The sequence below is a fragment of the Rhinolophus sinicus genome, chromosome 5 (genome assembly GCF_057876585.1).
Source record: "Rhinolophus sinicus isolate RSI-liver-muscle chromosome 5, RSI-T2T, whole genome shotgun sequence".
Taxonomy (NCBI): Eukaryota; Metazoa; Chordata; class Mammalia; order Chiroptera; family Rhinolophidae; genus Rhinolophus; species Rhinolophus sinicus.
In genome coordinates, this window is record NC_142505.1 from 103,617,737 (window position 1) to 103,626,640 (window position 8,904).

An 8,904-nucleotide genomic window follows, 5' to 3' on the forward strand; every position below is an offset into this window, starting at 1 on the left:
ATAAAGGAATGTCTTTTTAGCTTTTTAGTGCTTAAGGATCTATTAGTCTTGTTTAATGACCACTTAGAGTTTATAGCAGAGAAGATATATAGGAACCAACTTCTGCCATAGTTCACTGACACTGCAAATGTACCTGCCCAAAAGGCACAATTAGTTTCTACCCGTGGCTGTGTTTCCTAACTCTCCACTTGGAGTTTGTATTGAAAAATCTCTACTACAGCCAAACTTGCATAGCTTAAGAGTGACATCCAGTGGCTTATAACTTAATCACTTATTTCAATACATCTGGAAACATAATCAGCTCTCAATGATCAGTATAAATAGAAAGGGGCATAATATATAAAACCCTAAACAGAAAATAAAACCATTACAAGTACTTTGGAGGAAGATTATTGAAGATTTGCCTACTAATTGTTTGAGATCTCATAGTCACGTTTGTTTGCATTTTTCCTTTCCTGAGAATATGCCTATCATAATTCTGGTATTGTCTGCTACTGGCATAAGCTGATGAGCAGAGAAAGAAACTGGGAACAGGTAGGACTAGGACGGCGAGTATTAACCGTTGTACAGTTCTAGACCTAACTCCCAAGGCCAGAAGTTCAGTACTCAGGGCCCCAAACAGTACGGAGAAACTCAGCCTAGACCCAGGTTTGACCTAATACCTCAGGTGTCCTGTCTGGCAGTAAAGCCTGTCTGTACAGGGTTCCAGGCAGAGGCAGCATTTAGAATTGGACAGACTCTTCAGTCAGGGTACCAGGCGATCAGCGACTCAAGGAGGAGTCCAAGACAGTAGTTGCTCTAGGGAGCCTGGGATCAGCAAAATGTGGGGGCAGCAACTACACTGCCTCAAGAGCAGAGTGGTGCTCCATTCTCAATGACACAACTGCTACACTGCCTCAAGAGCAGAGTGGTGCTCCATTCTCCATGACACAATGGCAGGAAGCTGAAGGGGATTTTTATTGGTGGTTTGGGAATCTCATTCTAGAATAGACAATCTTAAAAAACAAAAACAAAAACAGAAATTTCATATATGTTTTAAATTCTCCTCTTTTTTCCCCAATGGAATAGTCAAAGATACCAATAACTCCATCATAAAATTTCACACTTAAATAGGAATAGAAATCTTCTCATCTCTATTTAGATAAATTTTAGCCTGAAAATTACTACCAATTCAGAATTCACAGTGATTTGAATATGTTCTCTTACTTGAAGGAATTTGGCACAGACAAGCTCCTTCCCTACTTAATAGTATTTTCCAGAGGCAACCCAACAACAACAAAAAGTATTTATTCGTAAATATGCAGCCGTGAGTTCAAAGGAAATCTCAGTGGTAGCTGTAGTTAGAATTATTCAGATAGCTTTCTGATTCTCCTTGATTTGGAAGCCGGATAATAATAGTGAGTCATGCATATGATTAATACAGCTCATGATGTCAATATACAGAAAGAAATTTCTTGTGGCTTCCTCCCATGTAATCACATCCCACAGGGAAGCGGGATATGATATTTTTCTAATACAGAGTCTGAAAGGAAACAGTTCCCACCATGTTTGCTTGCCTAGCACATCAAAAGGATGAGCAGAGTTAGCCTCTCCTATGGAAACTTCCATGCATTTAAAAAATATATATATGAAAACTTCAAGGCAGAGCACTATGAAAATCCATAGATGCTTTTAAACTCAAAATGGTCTTTTCTTCAGTGAGAATGTGCCCTCATGATGACGATGACGATGATGATGATTTTACCTTTTACCAGGACACTTCCTTGCTCCTGTGGAAAACCGGGATTGTCAGCAATCAAATGGAAATAATTTCAAAGTTCAGCCTCTTAATGATAAGGTTTTAATTACCAGAAAAAAAAGGCAATGTCTGAAACTTAAATAGCCAAGTAGATGATGTACATCTTTCATCTTTTTCAATTATTCTGGGCTCACAATGTCTAGTTAGCCAAGAGAGTATAAGGTACATATTTTGATGAAGATAGAAACTTCTTTATCAGTATTTTGTCTAGTGGTTTCTTTTTTCCAAAATTATTTCTTTCTAGGACATTAGATTTTAATACTAGGAAACAGAGTAGTGTATTTCTCGAATCTAATCAATAAACGAGAACGTTCACTTCCTCTAGTTTATTGTTCATAGCAAAGCTGCCTTTGCGCTTTATTTACTTAACCTTGGACATTCTCCCACCAAAAAAGAGACCACAAGAGATAGAGTAAATCTGGGAAATGCTCCAGAACTCAAAATTATTTTGTGGCTTGTTCTGCGTGATGGCAGAACTAGTGATAACAGAGGGCACTATTTTCAAGAGACCCCTCAATTTCATTAGCTCCATCTCCTCTGATGGCTCAAGTCTGACAGCTGCTCACTACAGGCAGAGCTCACAAGCATACTTTCCCTTCAGAGGAGGGAGGCCCTCTGATTGGAACCCCAGCTCACACAGGTGGAGGGTAATTTCAAGGGAGTGGCTCACAAGAATCTGGGAAAAGGTCAACGGTATCTCTCAGGAATTGACTTTAACTCAATGATAAGACTTTTATATTAATTTCTGTCTTTGTGGAAAGTGAGAAAGGTCATTACTTAAACAGGCAATGGAGAGTTAAATTTTTTTTTTAATCTATCTGACTGAGGGCATTGTATGGTGTACATGAAAATGAAGAGAGGCTTGTAACTGATTTCTCTTAAATACCTGATTTAGACTTTCTACCATCAGTTTACCTGAGGAAAAAGGAACAAAATACAATATCAAATATCTATTAAGGTCCCAATGGAGCATAGATTGTTTTGAATATAAGCATAAAGAATATTTCTTAGAAAAGCAGAATATAATTCTACCAACAAGCACAGCCTATAAGCTCAAATTCTGTCTTCTCTAGAAATTATAACAGAGTCAGGCCCTCTGAAAAATCTTCTTTGCTTATCTGGGTGGAGCCCTTTTGTGTAGTTCCCAAGAAAGAGAAGGGTTCATATTAAACAATATTTCTGACTCTCTGTATGATACCCCTGCTCACTTCATGCCCAGGGCACTAGGAGGCCAACCCTTGCTTACATTTCCAGTAAATCAAGGAAAAGATACTTGACCACTCAGAAATTCCAGCTCTCTGGACCCAGTCAAAGTACCCATCTAAATGAGACACTTGACATAAATGTGTGACCTTGGATGAATGACATCTATGTTGAGTGTTCAATATTGTGTAGAAAGTAAATATGCTAAAATGCAGGGGAGAAAGGTAACAAGATTAGTAAGTAAAAGTAAAGAGTTAAATTAGAAAATCTAGGGGAAAAAAGAGTATAGGCTGATGAGACCTTTAAGTAAACAAAAAAATGTCAGAGAACGTGTTTATATTCTTGTGACCACAAGAATAAGCATAACCAAGAGCACTTACAGCCCAACCAGCCAAAAAGATCTGAGGAGGTCCCAATGAGATGGAACTCTCTGGTCCTCACTCACAATCCCCTGGGCAATCGGACCTCCTCCACATGCTAATTGCATCATTAGGAGACAAGTCAAATGCAAATGAAATAAACAGTAATTTGGGGCAGAATGTGACATGTGGACTAGGCAACTCCTCCTTGGAGACAGATCAGGGGAGGGGTTCTGGAGTGTCTGTGAAGCAAACGATGAGATCAGTATAAAAGGATAGACTGGGCTTCAAAGCTCAGACATTTCTCAAGTTCTCCAGATATACCTGCTATATTTTGCTCTGAATTTGTTCATGGTCAAGGTCAATAATAACCAAATGCAACAGCCCTCCTGGTACCTGACCTATCGCACTTTGAAAAGGAAATGACTTCGGACTCAGAGAGTCAAAAGGGCTCTTTTGAGATGTCACAGGAATATTTGCATATCCACACAAAGACAGATAAACAGGGATTTCTCAGTGTAATATCATTTATAATAATGTAAAATCAGAACAACCTAAATATCCACGAATAGGAGAATGCCAAATAAAGAATAATATATTTATTCTAGGAGCAAAATGTAGTGGCTGGAACAAAGTTTGCAGAAACAAGCTGCTTGGGTTCATGTCTCAGCTCCACTGCTTACCAGCTAGGTGACCTTGGCCAAATGGCTTAGCTTCTCAGTGACTTAGTTTCCCCCAATGATAAAATTTCCTTCTTTGTAAGGCTATTGTGAGAATTAATTGAGATGCCACTCTAAAGAGCCAGAACATTGTCTGGCACATAGCAGGTACCCAATACATGTTAGCATGATTCTTATTTTGAACACATGATTACACAGCATTTAAAAAGAGTGAATCCAGCTGTAGCTCCTGCCATAGAAAACTGTAAAATATACTGTGAGGTTAAAAAAAAAAGTTGCAGGAAAATATGCAATGGAGGGTTTGATTAATTTTTTAAAGTACATATAGGTAAGCACGCATATGTGTGTATATAAATGCACAGTGGAAGGATCAGCCAATAGCAACACTTATCTCTATAGAAGGAATTGAATTGGATGGAAGAAGGAGCTGAAAAGGAATCTTCACTTTCTTCTTCTCTGTATTTCTGCACTTGGGGAATTGTTTTACAAGCACAGATTTACATATTTCTTATATGCTTTTGAAAATATAATAAATAGACAAATAAGTAAATGAGCAATAAGAACAGTGGAAAGAATCCTGAACAAGTGAATGCAATCTGAGTTTCCTAGGAAAACGGCAGTGGGCCTTCTGAGTCTGTGGTCACGGTCTAACACAAGGAGGACCAGGATATGGCAAGTGAGGCAGCTAGTGAACAACAACAACAAAAAAACTGAAGGGGCACTCACTTTTAGGGCCATGACTTGCATAATCAGGCCTGGCCTTGGTCTAACACTACATTGAAAACATACTTGAAGTCAAAAATATTGCACAAAGCCAATATCCTGGACTATACAGTTTAGATGTTTTTCCCTCTCCACCCCCATTTTAAAGAAAAACAATAATAATAACAATTGATTTTTAAACCACTGATTTTTAACATCTGGAGTGTAAGTCTAATGTATTCGAGGCACAGTCTCCCAGAATGCAGATGAACAAAAGTCCCATCCACTTCCTAGCTATTCACTCTGCCCTTTGGGAATGTCATCCTGAAAAAAAGGAGATTATTTGGATGGGTGTGAGGGGGTGTCGAGGAAGTTTTCATGAGTCTTTTTAAACGCTTGAGCACTAATCTTTGGACTTTCAAGTGGTTTGACAGAATTCACCCTCTTCCTTTGGTTAGTGTGATATCAGCACAATCATTTGTAAAGGAAGCTGGCGTTAGGAATGCAGTGTGACACTGGCCTAGCCCAGAGTGAAATGAAATATCCAAAACAGAGTGGTATTTGTCTATTTGGCTGAAATGCCCTAGTATGGCCCTACCATTTGTTTATGAAAGACATTCATTCTGATTGGTCAGTGTCCATGTCTTCTTGTTTGTAGATAATTTTGAATATCAACCCTGGAAAAATTAAGACTGTGGCCCAATGAATAGTTTCATGCATTAACCAGTTGAGCTAATACCTATAGATATTGAAATGCTAACGTAGTCCTCTTAACTGCATGGCAATACCACTAGATGGCAACAGTTCCTGAATGCCATATGCCAAACTGGACTGAACCCCCAAACATGATGAATTTTTTCAAGTGTTGGCCTTCATTATCCAAGGGAAATTGATCCCACATGAAGTCCACATAAAGTAAATCAACTTAAAATGGGGACCAAATTTTCATATTTAATAGGGTGGGGGAGAAAAGTGTGGATGTAATTTAAAAATAGAAAAAATTTTTAAATGAAATTGCTTTCATCTTTATGTTTATAACTTATAAAATTTAAGTTATAATCATAACTATCTTCTGATTATTAGGACAAAGAATGAACCACCTTTTGATTGTGTTTAGAGAGATAAACGTAATCGAACAAATGTTTTGGGAGCCTAATACCATCCCCTTTGTTTCAAGACTTATTAATGACAACAATAACAGTCCTAGGCAGCAGCTGCAGCAAAAAAACAAAAACAAAAACAAAACAAAATCACACATACACACATACACACACACACACACACACACACACACACACACACAATTCTTAACCCAAACTAGGAAAAGAGAAAAAACAAAAAGTAAGAAACCAGAACAATCTACAAATGTGTTACTTTTTGCACACTGAACCAGGGTTAGAGAAGGATGTGAAAGATTTAAGCTCAGGGCTCTTGGGATGTGGGGCATTAAGAAAAAGTACTTTTATTATTACATTTGTCTTCTCTACTATCTTGTCAATCATGTATTTTTATATTATCTTATAGTGGTTTTCCTGAAAATTACAATATTCATTATTAATGTATCTGATCTAATATAAATCAGTACGTTTACAACTTCCCAAGAAATTCAAGAATTTTACAACATTTTAACTCCATTTACTTCCCTCTTGCCTATGTTCAATATATTTTACTCCCTTAGAGATATCTGCCCATTTTTCTACTGGGTTGCCTTTTTTTCCTTATTGATCTGTAGAAACTTTTTTATTTTTAATATTCTGGATACCAGTCCTTTTTCAATTTTATATATTACAATATTTTCTCCTAAGCTATGCTTTCTTTTTTTTATATAAAACAGCTTTATGGAGGTATAATCAACATATAATACACTGGACCTGTTTAATGTGCATAGTTTTATGAGTTTTGACATATCTGTACACCTGTGAAACCATCACCATAATCAAGATACTGAACACATGAATTATCTCCAGAAGTTTCTTCATGTCCCTTTGTAATCCTTCCCCTCTCAGACCCCTCCTCTCTACCCCCATCTTCAGGCACCCAATGGTATCCTTTCTGCCTCTACAGATTACTTTGCATTTTCTAGAATTTTACATGAAAGGAATCATACAATATGTACTCTTTTTCCCTGGGTTTTTACTCAATATACTTTGAGATTTATCCATGCTATTGCCTCATTTCTTTTCATTATTTTTTTCTGAGTAGTATCCCATTGTATGGACATCCTAATGTATTCACATGTTGACAAACATCTGGGTCATTAATACTACTTGGTATTAGCAGCCTTTTAATTTTTATCCATGCTTGTGGGAGTGAAGTGATATCTCATTCTAGTTTACATTCCCCTGATGACTAAAGTTACTGAGCACTTTTTTGTCTGCTTATTAGCTGGTGTCTGTTTGTATCTTTTGCCCATTTTCAATTGGGTTGTTTGCCTTTTTACTATAGAACTATAAGAGATCTTTATATATTCTGATATAACTCCTTTATCATACAAGAACATACTGAATAATTTTTTTCCCAGTCTGTGACTTGCTTTTGAAAGAAAAGTTTTGTTTTGCTTTTCCTTCACATTCAGAAGCAGCAAAGCATGTTTTGAGGGTTAGTTTAGTAAATATGAGAATCTGAGTTCAATTGTTTACACTATTATTTAAACAAGAATAATTACTCTCTGTGTTTCCATCAGTGAAGTATTTACACAACATCTCCCTGATGTCAACTAAATACTGCCTAGAACAGCACAAAAGGTCCTTACTTCACTGACATAAAGTTGTTAGCTTTATAATATAAGCCTCTCAAAAGTAGCAAGGTTGTCATGGTAAAAATCTGCAACTGATTTAAAGTTCACAAGTTATCAGCTCTAATTAATAAACTGAGCTCATCCTCCAAAAGACAGTTTCAGAGACTATGGGAAAACAAAGACACTCTTAACTTGCTATACTTAAGTGCTACTTACGCTTTCAGCTACATGAGATCTGTGTGAAAGCAATTCACTTGGTTACCAGGATCTTGCAAATGTTCATCAGCAATATCACTGATTTCATATCTCATCCTGCACATGATTATCCTTCTAAATTTAATCAGTGTCCAAAATGTCCCTCCTAGAAGCCATCTAAAACTCTTTTCTCTCTGGCATCGATTGCAATAATACAGCAGAAGGATGGGAATCAAAAGAGAGCAAGAGAGGGAAGAACTTTGCCTGTATGAGGCAGAGCAAGATGACACTGGGGGAAACGATCAAAAACACCCCAAGAAGAAAAATCCACTTTAATGGGAGACACAAATCCATTTTTCTGTGATAACACTGGGGCAGGGCGATAATTTGAAGTGTCACATAAACTGCCATGGTTTTTCCTCCCTCCAGCCTTCCTTTGCTGGCACTCACTGCCCACAAGGATAGGAATCTAAGAGCAAAAATGCAAACAGTGACAAAAGAATTGATCTCTTGGCTTTTGAGCTTTAAAAACCAAGGGTTAAACCTAAAGAACAAAGTGAGTCTTTCCCTCCCCTCTTCCACCTCCTCTCCCTTCATGCACTCTGACAAGGAGAGTAAAGAACAATGATGACTAAATGCAGTTAGTAATCCCAAATTGGATCCTAGATTAGAAAGAGAAAAATACCTCCAAAGGGCATTGCTGAGATGATAGGGAATTTTTAGATATACTTGTGGATGTATATTATTAGTGATACCGGTAAAAGCATTGTGTCAATATCAAATTCCCAAAGTGATAAGATAGAAGAATGTGTTGTTCCTGGGAGATACATAGTGAAGTATTTCAAGGTTAAACGGCATGATGTAGGTAACTAACTCTCCATTGATTCAGGGGGAAAAAAGTGTGTGTGTGTGTGTGTGTGTGTGTGTGTGTGTGTGTGTGTAGACAGAGAGAGAAAGCAAATAAGACAAAAAGTTAAGTACTAGTATATCTAAATAACATAATAGGTATGTAGATGTTCATCGTATTACAACTTTACTGAAAGTGGAATTTTTCCAAATTAACACACTTTTTGAAATAGGAGAGATAGAATCAGAAAGGAAAGTAAAACAGTGAGATGCTGATCAGGGCTCTCAGCAAAGGGCTAGCATTTGTTGTAAAAGGGAAAACGACACAATGAGCAGATGTGACAATGTGACAGTAGAGGGGACTTCCACCCGGATTCCTGGGAG